Genomic DNA, 21138 nt, shown 5'->3' with positions numbered 1-21138 from the left:
TTATTGTGGTAATCAGTTTGCACTTTATACTTACATCAAATCATATTGCACAGCTAAACATCCAATGCTATATACCAATTATATCTTTAAAAAATTACCATCTGTTCTGCATGTCTGTATTCATTTAATTATCACAATAATTCTATGGGGTTAGTACTATTATCTGATTTATAGATGAGAAAACTATACCATAGCGGGTTTAAGGCCACACAGTTAGGAAGTGGTATATTGGAGATTTGAACTTGATTATTATTATATATTATAGTTATATTATTATAATATGTTATTATAACTCCAGAGTTCCCACTTTTAACTACTAGACTATTGCCGTGGACTGAATTATGTCCCCTTAAAATTGATATGTTGAATTCCTAACCCCCAAATTACTATATTTCGAGACAGGACTTTTAGGAGTTAATTAAGGCTAAACAAGGTCATATGGGTAGAGTCCTAATCAGACAGGTTGGTGCCTTTATAAGAAGAGGGACAGAGATCTTTCTTACTCTCCCCAAGCACAGGACTGTGAGGCAGAGAGACCAATATGCCAGCATCCTGATCTCAGACTTGCAGCCTCCAGACTTGTGAGAAATAAATTTCTATTTTTTTAAACCACCCAATCTATGGTAACCTGTTATGGCAGCCCAATCCAAGACAACTATTTTGCCCTAAAATATGGGTTATAATCTAATCTATGCTTCAAAATTGTATTTTTTGTAACCTTCTTGAATGGTATTCATATTTCTCACTTCTATATATTTGTCTTCAATTAAGTAAGGCAAAACACACAGCATTCTCATTCATAAGAAAAGCCTGTGCTAACATCCATGGCTTCCTCCACCCCTTTGAGGTGTGAGCATCTGGGTAACAAAGGCATTAGCGAACATTTTAATCTGGTACTTCTGGAAAAAGAGAGGAAAAGATATTATTAGATTCATTTCTTCTCTAGCACATCACTTCACTATGAATTTCATCGCCATTTCTGCTGTAATTTAAATCACACTCGTTGGTTGGCACAGAACTGTTCGATGGTTCAAATGGATTTTGAACTTCAAAGTAATGCCTTGGTTTAGGTAAATTTATTCAGATGATTCAAAACTCTAAATGCTCCTTAGGTTGTTCAGAATTGGAAAGAAGTTCCCAGAGAAAACAGAACTGATTAATGAAATAGCAGAATGGCAGTTAATAAGTAGGTGTCCTACACTTAACTGGGGTAGAAAGGGGAGAAAATGAAAACATTTATGAAATATAGATAGAAATGGCTTGTGGCACTACAAATTAATCTGAAAACAGCATTAACAAGAAATGTTTGGTTAACATATATATTCTATCATCCATGGATTAAATATATTTTTTCATTAAGGTTTGTCATACCTATAGAAACGTGCGTAAGTGTTGTGTTCAGCTCAGTGAATTTTACACGCAACCTAATATTTAGAACTTGACTACAGAACACTTCCTATTCAATAACCCCAAATACTCCATCTTCTGTCACCATAGATTATTTTTGCTTGTATTTGAACTTCACATAAGTACTATTATGTCTGGATTCTTTCATTCAACATGATGTCTGTGAGATTTGTCCACATTACATGGAGCAGGTCATTCCTTTTTAAATTTTCAATGGTTCTGTAGTTTTCAAGTATACAAATGTATCACATTTTACCCATTTCTCTCTAGATGGTATTTCCAGTTTTTAAATGTCATAAAATATTTTGTTTGTTTGCATTTGTTTTTGGTGAGAACATTTAAGTTCATTTATACAATACGTGTTATCAACTAGAGTCACCATGTTATACATTAGATCTTCAGATCTTGTTCATCTCTTATTCATCTTATAGCTGAAACTATGTACCCTTTTCACAACCTTTCCCTATTTCCCTCACCCACCCAGCCCCTGGTAACTACTTTTCTACTGTTTCTATACACTGGAATATTTTGTTTGTTTTTGTATTTCACATATAAGTAATACCATGCCGTATTTCATTTCCTCTGTCTGACTTATTTCAATTAGTACAATGCCTTCAAAGTCCATCCACATTGTTGCAAATGTCAGAATTTCCTTCCTGCACATGGCTGAATAACATTCCATTGTTATTGTACATACATAATACATATTATACATATGTATACCACATCACTTGGATTGTTTCTGTACCTTGGCTACTGTGAATAACCCCATACAATAAGCATGGGGTGCGGATAATCCTGTTTGCACTTCCTTTGGCTATGTACCCAGAGGTGGGATTGCTGGATCATATAGTAGTTTTATTTTCAATTTTTTGAGGAACCTTCATTCTGTTTTCCATAGTGACTGCGCCAATTTACACTCCCACCAATAGTACACCAGTGTTCTCTTCCCTCCACATCCTCAGTAACATTTGCTATTACTTGTCTTCTTGATAACAACCATTTTAACAGGTTTGAGGTGATATCTCATTGTTGTTTTGACTTACATTTCCCTGATGATTAGTGATGTCGAGCATCTTTTCAGGTACCTGTTGACCATGTGTATGTCTTCGTTGGAAAAAAGAAGAGTATTACATTATGTTAATATTATACTAACCTTTCTGTTCTACCTAAATTGCTAAAGCGTAGCAGACTTCAGTATGTATTTGTATTCTCATAGAAGTACTATATGATTTCTCAGTTTGGTATCTTCTTGGATGGCTAGGAGGTTTGCTCCATTACTGATTCTGACAGTATCCTAAAAACTGTGAGGTTAAGAAGTTCATATGTTTCTGCCAACTTTCGATACACAGGAGGGCCACTCCTGGGTTCCTTATAGTGTTGACAGTAAAGCACTATTATTTCAGATTCCACTCAAATAACAGGGAGAGGTGGTAAACTAGAAGGAGAAAGTTAAGAAGACTCTTGAGTTCCATTTGGAATGTTTCCCAGGAAGATTGTAATGGCAAGGTACTCAATGGCTTAATGACTTGCCTTTCCCAAGAGGGTGTTCTGCCCCATGTCAAGTGTTCCAGCATGACTCAGAAAATAAATGTACAACTTTGAGATTAGCTAGAATTTTCTTCCTTTTCTTTTTTTTTTTTTTTGGAATGTGCTGTCTTGTGAACCATTTAAAAAGTAATGGCTCAAAAGGCATTAAAAACTATAATTCTGGAACACAGTGCCACATGTTTTTTCTTGCTCATTTATCCAGTACTAATCCAGCATGTAAATATTGAGCGCCTCCTGCGTGCTGGACACAGTGCTTGCCACTTCTCTAATGCTCCATATATCTTGTGGGGAGCAGCAAACTTGCAAGGTTAAAAATGAAAAACCAAAAATTCAGAGTGTGTAAATGCTGAGAAAGAGAAATAGGGTCATAGAACAAACTCAGTGGAAGTTTATTTTAGGTTGTTTGTTAGGAAAAATACTTTTATGAGGTGACATTTAATTAGTACTCCAAGGACTTCATTAATGAAATAGGCAAAAGATGGAAATATGGTCCCTAGAATCTCTATGTATAAGGAAGGAGAAATTGTCAGTGGAAATGCAAAAAGAAAATGTGGAGTTGATGCCTTATTTGCAATCCAACAGTGGAAAAGTGACATGTTTCATAGTGGTGGTCCTGAAGCAGCCATAATTATGTTGAGAGGAAAAGATACAGGGGCAAGGAAGCAAACCAGTAAATCAGATTCATGAATCATGTCTAAGCAAAATGCTTTCAGTGTGCCTACTGGCACCAGAAACTAAAAGCAAATAGAGTGAAAGCCTACTAAATTTTTTAGAGAATTAGTTTGTTATAGAAATCACAAGTCTAAGCAAAACAACAAAACCTGTAACTATTCCAGCACCAAAACAACTTCAAGGGCCACACTTTTGCATCAGTAAGAGTCATGCTGTGAAAGTTCTAGAAGCCTCAAAATGTCATGACCCAAAATAACGTACCCCCAATGATCACTGCCGTTGTGGTCAAGGAGGAAAATGGACAAGAAAGAACCTTCCGGAAGGTGGATCCAAGAGTCACAGAACAGATTTCTAATCAGGACCTTATGAAAGTAATTTTCAGTTGATTGCTGATTGGCATGTTTCTATTCTGGTGGGAACTCTCACTGGAAATATTTTGTCCTTGCAATTCCATTGCATATTGAGTGTTGATGTCTGTGGAAAAGCAAAGAAAACTTAATAACTTCCCTCTTTTTTTAGTGCACAGATCACTAGATCTGAACCCGAGGGATCAGACTTCACTTCACTTAAGATCCAACATAAGCTGGTGTAGGAACTGAGTAGAACTATGGATTTTCTTCCTGGGGGGAGAGTCTATAAGTCTATAAGAAGAAGAGAGGCATGGACACTTTGTAGCCAGAAGTGTACCCATTTATTTTATTGATGGCTAAGCTTGATTCTTTTGAAGGTTGTTTGGAATTTTGTTAGGATCTAAAGTAGTCATTGCTCTAGGAGTAGAGTAGCCCCAGCCATAAATTATGGGATTTTGGGGGAGCCTCAGAAGAAGACTAAAGAAACATGACAACTAAATAGACCTGGGATTTTCTTTTGCTCTAAAGGATGTTACAGGACAATTAGCAAAATCTGAATAAGATCTGAGAGCAGGTCATCGTGTTGTATCAATACTATTACCCTGATTTTGAACATAATACTGAAGTTATATAAGAGAACAGCATTTTAAAAATATTTTATTGACATATAGTAGATTTACCATGTTGTGTTCATTTCTGCTGTATAGCAAAGTAATTCAGTTATATATATATATATATATGTGTATATATATATATATATATACACACACACCTATATATATATGTGTATATATATACACCTATATATATATATATACATTATTTTTCATATTCTTTTCCATCTTATCACAGGATATTAAATATAGTTCCCTGTGCTATACAATAAGAACTTGTTGTTTATCTGTTCTATATACACTAGTTTGCATCTGCTAATCCCCAACTCCCAATTCATTCCTCCCCCATCTCCCCTTCCCCTTGGCAACCACAAGTCTGTTCTCTATGTCTGTGAGTCAAGAACAGCCTTTGTTTGTTTGTTTGATTGTTTTAATTTTTATTGGAATATAGTTGATTTACAATGTCATGTTAGTTTCTGCTGTACAGCAAAGTGAATCAGTTATACATATACATACAGCCACTCTTTTTTAGATTCTTTTCCCATATAGGTCATTACAGAGTATTGAGTAGAGTTCCTGTTTTTAGAAAATACATGCTGACACATTTGAGGATAAAGAGGTATGATGGCTACAGGTTATTCTCAAATAGTTCAGGAAGAAATTATATATAGATAGAGAAAGTAGAATAACATATATGGTAAAATATTCTTTTTAGCCTTTGTGAAATCTGAGTGAAGTGCATACAGGAATTTTTTTGTATTATTCTTGCAACTTTTCTGTAAATTTGACATATATCTAAAAAAAGTTAGAAAAAGGAGAGTAAGCACAGTCCATTCCACAGCCTTACCATGAAGGCAGGCAAACTGCCTGCTACATGCTCCAGCTGGGAGGTTGGGAAAACTCCATTCTTTTGAATCCAGATGGAAATATTGTTTAATACATCAGTCTTGGCAGTATAATCTGAGTCAAGATTTTTTACAATTTACAGTGACCATAGGATTTTCTTTTACCTCCAAGTCACCAGAAAAGTCAAAGATCCTGCCAGAATATTTTTCCTCCAGCAGAGAAAACTTTCTCCATTGAATACATTTTAAATAGATGGTAGAAGACAAAAATAAAGGTGTGCTTAGGTTTCAAAAATAAATAAATAAAATATTGATACAAGGTACATGTCATTTCCAAGTTATGTCATCAGAGTGACCAGATTGGAAATTCTCTCCCAATTTCTGTACAAGTTGATGAACTGTTCAAAAATCATAGTTACTCCTATATCAGTGATCCACAGAGTTTATATTTATATCAGGGAATATCAAGTCATTTTCTCCCATGGAAAAACCAAATCCATACTGTGGAAATTTGAGAACTTATTAAAATTAAAGTGTACAGTCTATCAAGCCTGGATCTTTCCGGTAGGTGTTCAGTCAAATATATATCATCACATATCTTACTAATTTAAGCTGTAGTTACACTTCACGTTTCCGCAGCTTAATGAAACCAAAACAATCCAAGAAAAGCCTTTTTTCTCAAAACAAAACAAAACAAAACAAAAACAAGACAAAACAAAACAAAAACCTCTTCCTGAAATAGAAAAAAGCAGATTCCCATTTATTTTACTTATAAAGAAAGTAACAAAAGCAAAATCTGACTTTTCCAAGAGAGAGTGGGTAAAGTTTGGTGTGAAATCAAATCTCTTCTATCTTTGCTCTTATTCTGATATCTGGTTTTGTTCCATTGCAATGTTCTATTTTGAATAATCTATATCCCAGATGGAGTTATCCATTTTTAATCTGTTTACATTCTGGTATATTTAAGTACAGTTTTGAAGCTGGGAAGGATGATTGAGCCATACAGATATCTTTAAGTAAAAAAGGATTATTTGGGGATGTTGTTTATCTAAACGTAAAAAACAGATCCATGTTTTAATTAATTACTACAATAGCCATCTGTCCATGTCTTGGATCAAAGCATTCATTTTCATATTAGATAATAAATCTTAATTAGTTAGTTTGCATTCCAATTTTGTTTCATTCTTTTAAGGACTAAGGCAATTGGCACATCAAAAAACCTTAAAATATAGAATGGAAAAATTAGAGCTAGCCCACAGATGATTTTATATAAATTGTGTTATTTACACAACTTTGAGGAATGTCATTTAAAAAAATCTCATCTGAAAAATAGGATTACTAGTAAAGTCTCGTATGATATTTATAATAAAATGCAGTTTAAAATTAAAAATACATTCTACAAATCAAATTTGTTTCATTTTTATCAAGCTTTTCTTGACTATATAGTTAAATTCTATCTTAATACTGAGGCAGGACCATGTTATTGATTAGTTATCTATTATTTGCAACAGAAAAGGTGATGAAAGTATCAATGTTGAAAAATTATTTGGAATAATTTAATTGCAAATAGAAAAAAGAAAAGAATAAATGTGCCACTTTTTTTTCCCCAAAATGATCTGTATATTCACCTTATAGCAATGGAATTCTTTTTCTAATCAAAATATTTGATAAACTGCATCGATGAAAGAGACTGTATAACTATTATAGTTAAAACATACAAAATTTTATAAATGCAAATTTGCAATAGTCATTTTAAAGTGAGACAATGGAAAAAAACCCAAAGGTCTCTGGATAGACTCAAAACTTTTCAAATAGGATTTTTGATGACAGCACATTCAGTGGTATGCCATCTTGAACATCTGTAATTTATTTTGTGGCTATTGCTATTCGGCTGGTAAAGCATAATATGCCCTGTACTTCAATTAAGATGTGGTGGTAATAGATATTTATAAATAAACATATAGTGGCTGGGGCAAAGTACTGATCCCCTTTATCCTACCTACAGCCAGCCTACATGGTGCTAAGAAAAAAAATATCCTCAGCTGTGAAAAGTAAATAATAATAAATAAATAAATGAACACAAAATAACTTTTTTTTTTAACTAGATGGTGTTCTATCCTTCATCCTCACAGGAGGTCTCTAGTGAGCTGAACGGGTTGCTAATGAAAACGTCTTGGTTTAGTTTAACCTCCACTCCACACCTAAAGTAAAAATACCTTCAATTAAATCACTTTCATGCCTCCATGCCTTTGGAACTCTGCACACTGATTCTCTCCTCCCTACCTCCACATTGCATATTTCCCAGTTATCTTTGCTGAATCTTCCTTCTCTACCCAATTTCTAAAGGTTTGAGTTTCCCACCTTTGGAAGGGACTATGTCCTGGAGACTTTTTCATTTAAATCCATGCTTTCTTCTAAGGTTATCCCTTTCCGTTTGTCTGATATTAAACATCCCCTCTATGCCCACGACGTCCACACCTTTATCCAGTTCTAGTGTCTCCATGGTGTCCAAGCCCCTAATCAAGTTCTCTGCCGAAAAGGCAATTTCACCTCCACATGTCAAAAAGAACTCTCCATATTTTCTTCCTCCATACTGTCTGACACCATCCTGGTTTTCCTCTCTTTATATGACTCCACAGTCCAACCAGAAGCTCAAGCACAAACACTGGAGTTCTTATTTATTCTTCTTTCTTGTCTTCTAGTGATAGTCTAACAGTAAAGGCCTCCAATTCTACATCCAAAATATATCTCACACCCATCTTTATCTCTGGGGACACCATGCTAGTCTAAGCTACCTCTCTTTGGACTGCCAGTTGCTTCCTAACTCATTCTCCACTTACCTGCTGTCAGGATCCTGGCAGAAAAGGGATGGTATGCAATGAGGTGTGAATGTGGTGAAGGAACCAACGAGGAATAATGAAACATGTCTAGGCCAGCACAGTGTCCGAGTGGGCAAGGCAAGAGAGTGGTTACTGGAACCCAGTGCCAGCAGGGACTATAGGAGGCATCCTCCTGGCAGCAGCTGAGGCCTTTGGTAGAGGAACATGGGGGCTGCCAAACCTCAGCTCAGTATGTTGTTGGAGGAAAAATTTCCCCTAACTGATCTCTCCTTCTGAGTCCTTCCATTGGCCTAATCTAAGGGGAATCCAGAAGGCTAGATGGTCTGATTGATACTCTCTATAACAGTCAGCCTCCCAGGATAGACAAGGAAGAAAGTGGGCAAGGAAAGCCAGAAAATATCCAGCACACTCCACTCCATCCATGTGGAAAACCACATGGTAAGGTGATCTTTTAATAACACCATTTATATGTTGTAAATCAAGTATGTAAAACACCCATCACAGCTAGAATGAAAGTCAAGCTTATCATGTCTCCTCCTGCTTGTCTTTTCATTTAAACCCCTCCCTCCCCCCTCAGTCAATTTCTCTCTTTCTCCCTCCCAGCTCCACTGGCCCAGGACACAGGTAGCTCTGCACTGACTAAAAGTCTTTGCTATTCCTCTTCACTCTGTCCAGAATGCTCTTCATCTTTTTGCAAACCACAAAGAAGGAAGAAAAGAGTCAATACCTCCTGCAACCAATGGTGATTAACTCCTGTGAGGAACAACAAACTGGACGTGGTGGAAAGAGGTCGATTATTATTTTACGTACAGAACTTGGTGAGGGAATCTTCAGTAAATTGATGTCTAAGTAGAGATCTAGAAGGAAGTTAGAGAGAGAAGCACACTTACAGAATAGCATTCAAGGCAGAGGGCAAAACAAGTACCAAATGTTGAGGTGCGAGTAGGCTTGTTACACTTGAAAAAATGAAGTGTATGAATGACTGGTCCAGTGGAGGGAGGGGAAACCAAGGAAGATAAGTCAGAGAGAGACCAGGGCCAGACCAGGTAGGGCTTTGCAGGCCATTGTAGAGATATTTGCTTTTGTTGTGAATGAAGTAAGAGGTTGTTGGCAGGTTTTAATCCGGTAAGGTTTTACGACCTGATTTAAATTTTAAATAGATTGCTTTCACAGCTGTGTTGATAATAGGCTACAGGAAGGCAAAGATGGACACTGGGTGACCACATAAGTGCCAAATGCTGGACCCAGGTGACGGATGGTGCTGCGCAGACAAGAAAAGTCATGACCGGATTTGGGTATGTATTTTGAAAGAGCACACAGGATTTCCTGATGGATTGGATGTGGGATGTGAGAAAAAGATGTCAAGAGTTGCTTCAATGTTTTAGCACCGGATTACAAAGAATACTTTATATACTCTTTCATAGTTTTTCAATTGTTTCACATGAATATATTTTTATCACCAATATGACAGCCAGCATATTAAAATAGAGGGCTTACAGGGCTTGGCCTCAATTCACTATCAAAGCGTCTGGCAACTCATGGACTAATTATTTGCTAAATGGGTGAATGTGCTTTATTCTTTCTTTTTGATCTCAGCCTTGATGATGCAATAGTCCTGACATATCAGTAGGGCTCTCAGATTACCAATCAACAAAGAAACAAATTTCCAGTTGCTGTACAGAAAAGGTATTGTAATTACCAGCATTTTCAGGCTAAGGGAATTTTTCAGTAGGGAAACCTGAAACCTCTAAAAGTATGACTTTTGTTTCTCTTACAGCATCCAGTGAAGTACAGGTTCAGAGAAGGTACTCAATTATTATTTGGTTGTGTTTAAATGAAGTAGGGAATATTTAGAAGTTTTGAAATCCTTTTGATATATATTCCAGTGAGTTTCTTTGAAATTAAATTTTTTGGCTTCTTTCTGGATCCCTACCTGTGACTCATCCTTGAATTTTAAGTGCTTAACGGGAAACTGATGCACATGTTGCCAAATTGGCATAATTGGTGGATGTAATTGTAATAGATCCAGAGAAATGTATCTATTTAAAAAAATTCACATGGATATTCTTCCGGTAGCAAAACAGTCTAACAATTTTTATCTGAGAAAGTTCTTGTAGCCTTTAGTGAAACACATGTATGTATCTAAAATTATTTTGAAACATTTCCATGGCTACTTTGTTGTTTTTAATGTATTTTCTACTTTTGGTTTTATTGTGTATGGAAAACTTTTTAACAATTAAAAAATTCTGTCCCAGAAACCAGCCAGGTGAAAGGGGGAAGGTAAGGGCATAAATAGTGTGTTCAAAGGCCTGGTGGTGAAGGAGCATATGGACCTTGTGGAGCAAAAGAGGTTGAGTGTAGCTGGACAGAACAGCATGAAGAGGCAAGAGGAGGCAAAATGGGCAGATCGTGGAAGAACTTGTGCCCCTTTTGAGACTTCTTGCTTCATCCAAAGGGACTCATCATCATCCTAGGGACTCCTGTCTGATAGGAAAGTGACAGATTTTTTGCTTGACTGGAAAATTCCTGATCATTTTACAATTCATTTTGCATTACAATAAAGATTCCCTTTAAGAAAAAAAAACATTCTGTCCCATCTTTTAAAAAAACTATAGTTCTAAAACTACATACATAGTTTTTAAAACTACATTATAGTGATATATGTATGGTTATATATGTATAACCTATACAATATAAACTATACACAAATATATATATGTATATTTTAAAACAGTAAATGAATTTTGATAAATATACATATAAATGAATTTTGATGAATATAATATATGTATAAATGAATATACATATAATGCATTTTATATGTGTATTTTTGAATAGCATATAATAGAGTAAATGGCTTTATTTTTATGTTAATTATTTCAGAAATTATGTACATGACATTTCAATTTTAATTATACCCAAAAAACTTGATGTGTAAATTAGTTTGAATTTAGTCGTATTGAAATGAAATTAATGACTCATCCCAATATATTTTTTGTTACTCAAAATTATCTCAAGAGTTTTAGTCTAATATAACAGTTACATAAGATCCGTAGTATTAAAATTACATATGGGGCCATTAGTTATATTTAAAAGGAATGAATAATAAATATTTCCAATCATATTGCTTTACTATTTTATGAACTATTTTTCTGAGAATATAATGAAAACTAACTTTTGAAATATTCAGTGTGCAATATTTTTCCATTTTAAAAATGCAATTCTTTTCATTACAGAATTTATTCTATTCCTCTTCTCTCACCACTGTATGACAGGAATATATTTAGTTCAATTTATTGTTTTTCACTGGTTAAAGGCCTGAGACTTAGCAAAGTTATATGTTAGCCACAAGATTTTTATCCTATGGAGATGCAGATAATTTCTTCCTGATAGAATAGAAAATTCCAAAGGTTATAGATTATGGTCCTTTGAAATTTAACTAGTTTCATATTTAAATAAACAATCTTATTTTGATATTGCTTACTAATATTAAGCTTCTCAAATGCCCTTTGAACTAGTTGTGTGTGTGTGCATATGTTCCAATAAAACTTTATTTATGAAGGCAGGCAGTGGGCTGGATTTGACCCTTGGGCTGTAATTTGCCAACCCTGGCTGCATAGTATTTCATCGTAGCACAAAGTTTATAACAACCATGTGAAAATATTCAACTATCCCCACCTAGATTTTCTCCCCTTTTGGCAGGCAGGTGAGGTAATTTGGCCTCTTAGACTGAGGACCTCCAAAAGGCTTTTTCAGGGGAAAGACATAGGCTAGCTCTGGACCATTGATGACGTAGCCACCAAATCTCCAGAACACCTTGGTGCTGGCTTCTGTGTTTTTTCTGCTCTTCTCTCCCCCATTTTAACCAGATTGAAGGCAGTGTCACCTGCCCTCAAGCTTGGAAGTATCTTTGAACCAGTTTTAACATCTTCCTGATTCTTCATCAAATAACCCCATTGGCAGATGAATGGATAAAGAAGATGTGGTATATTTATACAATGGGATATTACTCAGCCACAGAAAAGAAGGAAATAATGCCATTTGCAGCAACATGGATGGATGAAGAGATTATCATACTAAGTAATGTAAGTCAAAGACAAATTATCATATGATATCACTTATATGTGGAATCTTAAAAAAAAATGATACAAATAAAGTTATGTACAAAACAGAAATAGACCCACAGACATAGAAAACAAACTTATGGTTACCAAAGGGGAAAGGTGGTGGTGACAGGGAGGGATAAATTAGGAGTTTCAGATTAACATATACACACTGCTATATATAAAATAGATAACCATCAAGGACCTACTGTATTATAGTACAGGGAACTATGCTCAATATTCTGTAATAACCTATAAGGGAAAAGAATCTGAAAAAAATAGATATACATGTATGTATAACAATCATTTTGCTGTACACCTAAAACTAACACAACATTGCAAATCAACTATACTCCAATAAAAAAGAAATTTAAAAAAATGACAAATAAAACATATGATATGTTTATTGTACATTTACATGAGACTCATGATCTTACCTATCTAAAATTATTCTTACAGTACAAGGAAAATTGCAACCTTTGAAATGTTATAAAGACACTGAGGAAAATGTATCATGTATAATCTCAACACAAAGATACCACTGTTTTTAAAAAGATTTTTTTTTCTCTTTTTCTCTGTTATGTAATGGGTTGAAAAGTGTCCTCCCAAAATTTACATACACCTGGAACCTCAGAATGTGACCTTATTTGGAAAGAAGGTCTTCACAGGTTAAGGACCTTGAGATAAAATTATCCTGGATTTTGAGCAGGGCCTACATCCAAAGAGTGGTTTCCTTCTAAGTAGAGATGAAGATACAGAGACACAGGGAAGAAAGTCACGTGAAGGTGGGGGCACACTGGAGATGGCCTGATACAAGCCAACAAAACCAGAAGCCACAGATGCTGGAAGAGACAAGGAAGGATCCTCCCCTGGAGCCTTCAGAGGGAGCATAGTTCTGCCAAAATCTTGACTTTGGACTTCTGGCTTCTGGAACTGTGAGAAAATTAAGTTCTGTTCTTTTAAGCCTCTGATTTATGGTAATTTCTTGTGGTAGCTCTATGAAACTAATATACTTTCCATTTTGATTCTTTTTCTTCCCTTTGTATACATTTCACAGGGAAGACTGAGGGGCTTCCTTATCTGTTAAAATAATAATAATAATAATCCTCCATACCTTAACATAGCCACTTTTCACATTTAAAAATGACCTTCACCTATCTTCTTCAAATAAAATATTGCAAAGCCAGGCTTAGAATTGTGAATTCACATGTAATCATCAGTTTTTCTCTCTTTTTAAAAATTAAATAATGAGCTTTCCCCAGTAGTATTAAAAAACTTTTGTTTAATATTATTTTTAATCTCTATAAATTAATCCCTCCTATAAAAAGACTTTAATTTCTTTAGATCACTCCCTAGTTTTGGAAATTCAAGTTTTTGAGTTATTTTCTCTTTTAAGTAACATTGTGTACATCAACATTTGTCTCCCTATTTCTGTAAAAGGGGTATTTAGAGAAGTGGAAAACACCCAGTCAAGAAGTAGGGATATTATTTTTGTCTCATGATTCATAATGAAAAATTGTTCCCTCATAGATACCCAAGAGCATTCAATATTAGCATTTTAATTGCCAATTTATTTTATGAAAAAGAAAATTGTGTCACTTAAATATGCATTTTAAAATTATTAGCAAATTTTAATCATTGCAAAACACTTTAATGTGTTTTGCAATGATTAAAGTTTAATCGTTAATACCATTTGTATAGGCTATTTTCCAAATTTATCAGCTTGTATCCCTCGCCCATTTATGATCTGGGGTTTGTAGAGGTCTGCTGCCCTAACAAAGTATCAGAGACCAGGTAGATTACAGAGCAGAAATTACTGACTCACAGTTCTGGAGGCTAGAAATCTGAGATCCAGGCGTTGGCAGGGTTGGTTCCTGAGGGCAGTGAGGGAGAATCTATTCCAGACCTGTCTCCTCACTTCTGGGGGTTTGCTGGCAATCTTGGCTTATAGCTACACTGCCTGGATCTGTGCCTACACATTAATAAGGCATTCTTGTATGTACATCTGTCTCTGTGGCCAAATTTCCCCTTTTATAGAGACACCAGTAATACCGGATTAGGACCCACCCTAATGATCTTACATTTTAACTTGATTACCTCTGTAAAGACCCCATGTCCAAATAAAAGCCACATTCTGAGTTCATAGGAATTAGAACTGCAACACATCTTTTTCAGAGGGACACAATTCAACTCAGAAGAGTGTCTCTGTTTTTCTTTTCTTTATAAATATTAAAGATATTAAATATCTACAGTGTTTTTACCAATATATTTTCCAGACTTGTTGCTTGAGTTTTATTCTCTTCGTGAGTGGCAATTAGTTTGTTTTTATTCTTTCTTCTGCTATCTTGTTTGTATATATTGCATACATACATCTTGTTGGTATATACTGCATAGTGTTTCTACAGTCAGAGATGTTTTATATTTTTGTGTGGTCAAATTCACTTATTTTTTCTTGTTTTACCAATTGTTCTTAAAATTAGAAATTCTTTATACAGAGATTGAAAATTAGCAATTTCTGTTTCCTACTTTTAAAACAAAATTTTAGTTTTTTCACATTCAAAATGTCCTCTTCTGTTCATCTGGAATTTGTTTGAGGCCCTTTTTAAAGATGGCTTTCCTGAGCCATTTTTATACATGAAAACTTGCACAAGGCAATTCATTTTGTCCACATGCTGTACAGAGTCTTAATGCTCTTAAGTTAAAATTTTTGTTTTGCTCTTAAGTTAAAATTTTTGTTTTGCCCAGTGACAAATATTTTTTTCCCTTGTCCTAGACTGTATTTGTTTTAGTCTATATTTCAACCATTTATATATGAAGAGTCTTATATGGGAGTCTTTTATCTGTCACCATTTAGGTGTGTGACTTTGAGTAAGATATTTCACTTTGGATTTTGGTTTTTTATTTGTAAAATAAAGACATTGATTAGTATTTTCATTGAAGTATCTCCCAAGACCTGAAATTCTGTGTTTCTACCCAGTCAGCCTTATGTAATAGAGATGATGCAATTATTTGTAGCCAAATAAAGAAGGAGGGTATTGCATATTATAAAAGGTGAAGTCTGAGGCTAACAGTTGTCTGTTTTCAGAAAATATCTTTTTTTTCCTTTTAGAGCCTCAGTTTCTTCCAATTTAAAATAAGTGGAGTTGTTTAGAACATTATGATTTGAGCAACTTAAGAGTATTAGTGGAAAACATAGGGAAAAGGAGATATTGGCAGCATCGAATGCTTCAATGATCACGATGGAATTGTTGATGGAAGAATGAAACAGGTGGGCAAAGGAAGGAAAATCATCTTTCAGTATTTTAAGGGTTGCATTCATATTTCAACTAATAGACTCAATGATCGGTATTGTGTTTTATGTTGGCATATTTATCATCAACATATTTCTCCTACTGTGTGACATAGTTGGCCAAATATAAGCAAGAATAAAGGAAATTCAGGTTATGCCCTGTCTGTCAGAAAAGCTACCAGCAATTATGAAATTAAAAATTCATACTGCATAGAGTCCCTCCAGTTACTGAAGGAGGAAGCAACAGATTAAAAGATAAATTATCTAAATGGACATTCATTCTTATCTTTGCCTTGTCACCATTAAAACCAGAATCCCACCTTAAGAAGAACCTTCTGGGCTCTTCTAGGAGCAGGACTTCAGCATCATGGCTGTGTCACTGGATGCCCATCCTAAGTCACAGCCTGCAATGGAGCCAACACTATGTTCTCCTCTCTGTGCTTCCCTCACAAAAGGGGTGAGTCCGTGGAAAGCCCGTAAAATAAATACAAGCAAATGAAAGAAAGCTGGGTACTTATAATTTGATAGGCTTTCTTCTTTCCCATTTTCATTACCAATTATCACTAAAATATTATTTGTGAAATTATTTTGTTTATTTTTTATCTACTCATATGAAGCGAGGGAGGGGGAGAAGACTGGGGAAATCAAGTAATACCTGTTTTGCTCCTTTGTCTCTCTATGTACATGACCTTTTCCTTAATCAGCATGAGATCCATTATTTCTCATGGCTGATGGGTTGGGGGTAGATTAAGATTTATCCCAGCAAAAATGAAAAGAGAAAGAAATCATCCATATTCCGTTTCAGACACCCCAAATCAGATTTTCAAAACTTGCGTGAGAAAATCAGCTCGGATTCCATGGTGTATGAGTATGACTTCTCCTCTATCAAGTCAAGACATAGATGTAGAACATAGAATTTTATGTAAGGGAGGTTATAAAGTAAGTCAAAAAGTAAGTCAAATCCTGGTCTGAATGGATTGAGGAAATGGAAACTAGATTACATGTTGTGATTTCACCATTTGGGTCAAACGATGAGATGGTGGTCTTTAGAAACCTATAGCTTGTTAAAGGTGACTTGAGAAGCACCCTTCTGTATGTTTCTCTGGGGACCACAACCTCGAGGAGACGCTCCAGTTGGGAGTCCGTTCCGCTGTGTGCAGGAACTTCGTGGCATCGGTGAAAGGCAGTCACTGGAGAGAATCCTAAGCCTCGCTCCCGCTACCCGTCGGCTGTTGTGCGCTGTGAAAAGGGAAGCCAAGGCATCGGCCTCCCCTGATACATGTGGAGGGACTTAGCAATGGCTGGTGGAGCAGAGGGTTGGGGTTGAAGCAAAGAGAACAAATTGAGAGCAAGGATCCCTGCCATGGGGTCAGCAGGTTCCAACAGCATGTGGGGCCGTTCACCCCAGTTCACGCTCAGAGCTGCGCCGCTCAGGAAGACACCGCAGACGTGAGAGGCCTCCATCCCTACTGCGGCTACAAGTTCACATCAGCCGCGCCCGGGGTGGGGCAGGGAGGGGTGGGATTGCAGCGTTTGGTTTTGTGGTGCTTGAAACTTAACTTTTGAAACTTTACCAAAAAAATAAGGAAAAAAAAATTACAAGTAAAAAAATTAAGAATGAAAATGAACGTGCATATTCAGAATGGAAAAGAACATACAAAGGAACGTTTAAATTTTCAAAAGTTATCAAATGCTCTAAAAAATGTATAGGAGGAAAAAGATATAACTAATTATTATTCATGAGCTTCCTGACTTACCTTTATCATACTTTTCATCCCTACATTATTCCCTGCTTATATTTTAACTGCTTCTTGATATGATGAGTTTTAGTACCCCTCCATAGAAAGATTAGGAAAGTAACTTTCCTCTGGCATGGTTAATAGTAATTGGCTTTTAAAAAATCATCAATTTACAATTAATTTCTTAAAAAATAGTATCAGTTGCAAAAAAGTTCCTTTCGGTTTCACAACCTATAATTAGTAATGCCATGTAGGTTTTTCACCTTGGCTGTCAAATCTGGAAAAGCCTTTGTCAAGCTTCTGTCGTACGTGTGCTTTGACATTTCAGGACATTTCAGGTCTCCTTAAATACTCTTTAAACTGACTACATTATTCCTAGAAACATTTCAAGACTGCCAGCAATAATTTAACTTACAGAGAAATGACTGCCAACTACAAAAGTAGATTACTCTAAATTTAGACTATATGGATTCCTTGTTAAATGTCCCCATAAGCTGATTCCAAAACTCCCATGGCTGTGCCAATGCCGCCAAACAAGAGGGGATCTGTGACAGAGGAAATCAGAATGGAAACAGCCAGTGGTCTTCACCAGTTGTTGTTAATATTGCAAACTCCATTAAAATGTATCACCCTGTGAGTAGATTCCAGAGCCCTGGATGGGACCCGAGCAGGTGAGCAACTCGGGGGCTTAAGTGTCATGATTTTTCACAGTCTCCTTGGGTCTGGCTTGGAGAGGAGCCCTCAGATATACAGAGAAGCAGGGAAAGAGGTAGATCTGAGAGAGCCGAATGACCCAAAAGAGAACATGTAAGTTTAAAATACTTTCAATTTATTATAACGAAACGATGTTATCATATTAAAACAAATTTACTGTTTTCTTCCTTGCTTCCACCACCCAGCTACCCAGGAGGTGGGGGCTCACGTGAACATCATACCTGTTAATTGAAATTAAAGGAGCTGTGTTTTCTTTCTGCTCCTGAATATAATATGAATAAACGTAGTACATTACTACATGTGGTTTTCAAGTTAATATCTATTTACTTTTAATGTAATCATAATGTTTAATTACACTATCCAACAGTTTTTGAATTTTATCATTGTATTTGTTTCTTATTATTAGACCTATAGGAGAAAAGCTTTAAATTTCTCAATCAGAATTTCTTAATATTATTCTAAGGTCAACCTCAAGGGCTAGTGCCAAATAACACACCAGAAGTGTGACGGGAACTGACCTATAAGGTTCTACGTGCAGAAATTCTAACAGTCCACTGTCCTTTGCAGCTACTTAAGCCATGATTTTTTTAAACCCAAGTGTGCAATCAGGCATAAATTCATAATGTAGATCGAGTTGTTTTTCCAACTTCTCTCTTTGCCACTCTGAACTTGTTTGTGCCCATGGACCTGACATGTAAGTTAGACTCCAAAATACAAAGATGAGCTAGTAAAATCACATTCATGAATCCTCAGAAGGCTTCAAATTGTGTTGCTGACTTAGCACAGTCCCTTTTCTGATACAGGAGGAAAAGAAGCCAATGGACTCAGTCAACAAGCACTGAGTACTCCTTGTGTACTCCTCTTTATTGAGCATCTACTCCCCTCAGTGAGGCTAGAATTGCAAGTACTTTTATTCTCTTTGGACAGAGTATGATGTTCAGGTAAGCCTTTCTAGACAGGTATTATCTAGGTTGAGATGTGAGGTATTAGGTCATAGGAAAGTGGGTGACACATTGCAAAAGCATGGGGATGAGAGCATGGTGCGTTTTCAGTGTAGAAAGAAAACTCCACTTGGACTGTGAGGTAGACATTACATTCGGAGGCAAGGATGGGGGAACAAGTTCAGGGATGGATATTTTACAAGGGAGGATGTCTGGAGTGGTTGTTGGAAAGCTAGTCCTTCTACCCTTAAGGGACTTAAACACCTAGGTACTTGAGGAGAAAACAGACTAACAGTTCTGTCTTGCCACCTGGTTATTAGAATCTGCCTTTACCTTTACTTTGAGAATCCAACAGTTTTACCTGTAGAGAGTGAAAAGGAAATGGTGAGGATTCTTCTTTCCATGAATGCTAATTTCCCTCGATCTTGGTGATTTACATAGCTTGTATAGCATTTAGACAAGCTAATATTTTGCAGAAATGAGACATAAAAACATTTACCAAAGCCTATCTTGGGCTAGACATTTTCACTTATGTTATCTCATAATTCTCACAGATAATACTCAGAATTATTATGGGCTTTTCTAGATTAAAAAAGAAGCTTAAATAGCTTGGGCAGGAGGTAAACAAGCTCATAAGAGGAGAGTCAAAATTTGAACACAAGTCATCTGTATTTACCTGTCTAACAATGAAAAATGCAAATTTTGAGTGAAGTTGAATTTAGGCTAATACCATAAAGCAAGTCCCTACTACTTAATCTTTTGGTGTTTTAAATGCACATGTTTATGTACTGCAAAGTATCCATAATAATGTATTGCTAGTTTAATAATTTTCATTTTGACTGCACAACCTCAAATTCAAAAAAACATCTTAACTAGGGAAAAATGTATTATGTATACAAGGCTGAGTCCAAGATTTCCAATTATTTTCATGTGGTCTTCACTCTGTCTTCAGAACAATCAATTAGACTCTTGCCTCCTGATGTGAATATCTGAATACAAATTAGGAATGAGGGGTATATCCACAACATCAGAGTATAGATCAAAATCATTCCCCAAGTTAGTTCGTAATGTTCCATTTAGGGGATAGTTATAACCAGGGGAAACATTACATGTGCTCATGGTAACAATGAGAAAAACCTAGAATCACTTCTGGAAAACCATAATTTATAAATCTGGAGATATTTCAGAGATAGTCTAAGGTTCTCATTTAAATGGTATGATATAATATTTATTTATTTATTTATTTTTTAACATCTTTATTGGGGTATAATTGCTTTACAATGGTGTGTTAGTTTCTGCTTTATAACAAAGTGAATCAGTTATACATATACATATGTTCCCGTATCTCTTCCCTCTTGTGTCTCCCTCCCTCCCACCCTCCCTATCCCACCCCTCCAGGCTGTCACAAAGCACTGAGCCAATATCCCTGTGCCATGCGGCTGCTTCCCACTAGCTATCTACCTTACTACGTTTGTTAGTGTGTGTATATGTCCATGACTCTCTCTCGCCCTGTCACAGCTCACCCTTCCCCCTCCCCATAACCTCAAGTCCGTTCTCTAGGAGGTCTGCGTCTTTATTCCTGCCTTACCCCTAGGTTCTTCATGACATTTTTTTTTTCTTAAATTCCATATATATGTGTTAGCATACGGTATTTGTCTTTTTCTTTCTGACTTACTTCACTCTGTATGACAGACTCTAGGTCTATCCTGATATAATATTTAAATGCGTATGTTAAGGAATTCTCACAAGATGTATGTCATTGTGACCTACTTTTTTAATCAACGGGGAGTTACACATTTCAAATAAGAGAAATATAAGACTATTAATAAAATTCAGTGACGTAGTGTACATAAAGCAAGTGGCCTCATGCCTGGCACACAGTTGTCACGATAGAGTTAGTTTCCCTCTAGTATAGCAGATGGGGAAAGCAAGAGTTAAAAAACCAACTAAAGGGGCTTCCCTGGTGGTGCGGTGGTTGAGAGTCCGCCTGCCGATGCAGGGGACACAGGTTCGTGCCCCGGTCCGGGAGGATCCCACATGCCGCGGAGCGGCTGGGCCGGTGAGCCGTGGCTG

Source organism: Leucopleurus acutus (genome assembly GCF_964270905.1).
Source record: "Leucopleurus acutus genome assembly, chromosome: 10".
Lineage (NCBI taxonomy): Eukaryota > Metazoa > Chordata > Mammalia > Artiodactyla > Delphinidae > Leucopleurus > Leucopleurus acutus.
Note: the sequence above shows the minus strand (reverse complement) of the source record.